The sequence below is a fragment of the Symphalangus syndactylus genome, chromosome 5, assembly GCF_028878055.3.
Source record: "Symphalangus syndactylus isolate Jambi chromosome 5, NHGRI_mSymSyn1-v2.1_pri, whole genome shotgun sequence".
NCBI lineage: Eukaryota > Metazoa > Chordata > Mammalia > Primates > Hylobatidae > Symphalangus > Symphalangus syndactylus.
In genome coordinates this window covers 51,117,976-51,119,083 of record NC_072427.2, presented here as the reverse complement: position 1 = coordinate 51,119,083, position 1,108 = coordinate 51,117,976, and the positions used below count along the sequence as shown (strand labels likewise).

General features: G+C 39.7%; 1 pseudogene; it reads right to left on the bottom strand.

The window, feature by feature from the left end:
* Positions 1 to 423: 423 nt before the first annotated feature.
* On the bottom strand, positions 424 to 719 carry LOC129481768 (large ribosomal subunit protein eL39-like; annotated as a pseudogene).
* Between the last annotated feature and the right edge of the window lie 389 nt (positions 720 to 1,108).

The following is a 1,108-nucleotide window of genomic DNA, read 5'->3' as shown; positions in this document are numbered from 1 at the left end:
TTTTGCTTTACATGTTTGACAGAGCTCTCCAGTGAAACTACTTGGGCTTGAAGATTTCTTTTTTGAGAGTTTTAAAATTATGAACTCAATATTCTTATAAAGCTATTCACATTTTCCATTTCATATTGAGCACATTGTGGTAGTTTGTGGTTTTTAGCTAATTGGTCCATTTCATCTAAGTTGATGTGTCTAAAGTTGTTTGTAGTATTTTATCACAATCCTTTGAAAGCCTGCAAGGTCTGGAGTGGTATTCTCTTTCATTCCCAACATCAGTAGTTTGTATCCTCTCTATTTTCTTTTGTCAGTCTTGCTAGATCTCATTACTACCTAGCAGAAATGAACATTCCCATATTTCTTAAAAAAAAAAAACAAACGAAAGGTCTCGCATATTTATTACTGAACCCAGCAAACCAGCTCGTTCATAACAGATTCAGAGAGAAAAAATATATTCCCAATAAAATATGTCCAACTCTCCAGATAGTGGTGTCATTTTCAGCTTAATATGATAACATGGTTGTGACCTTCAGACAGTGTAAATATGTGTGCCATCTCATGTGCAATTCCTTAGAGACCCAGCTTGGTTCTTCTCCAACGTCTCCTTTTGGAGTTGTACTGATTTTATTACCAGTTTTCATCCGAATCCAATGGGGAATGGGACAACTTCACTTTTGCTTCTTGGCCAGGAATCACTTAATCCTGAAAGTCTTATGAGAAAACATGGCAAGAAGTGGAGTCAAGCACACACCATGGTGGCGGAGAAAGGAAGAGACGAACATCCCCATTTCTTACCTGCTCTTTCTGACACCACTACAGTGGGGACCCGGAGTCTCACCCAGCCTCAGAAGGGTGGAATTCTAGGCTCCCAACATGGCCTGCGAGGGTGGGATGAGTCCACTGTTTTTGCTCTGGTGTCTGGCTTAAGCAATTAGTATCTACAAGTTTTCTCCTTTGCTTGGCCACCCCTTTCCTTGTCGTTTGGTGAAGGAAAGTGGGCTTTCTTGATTGTTTGGTTTGTTGCTTTTTGTCTGCACCTACAGGTGTTTTCAGTTACTGGTTTCTTCAGCATTCAATTCAGGATATATGAGGTAAAAAGAAAATCCAGGTAACT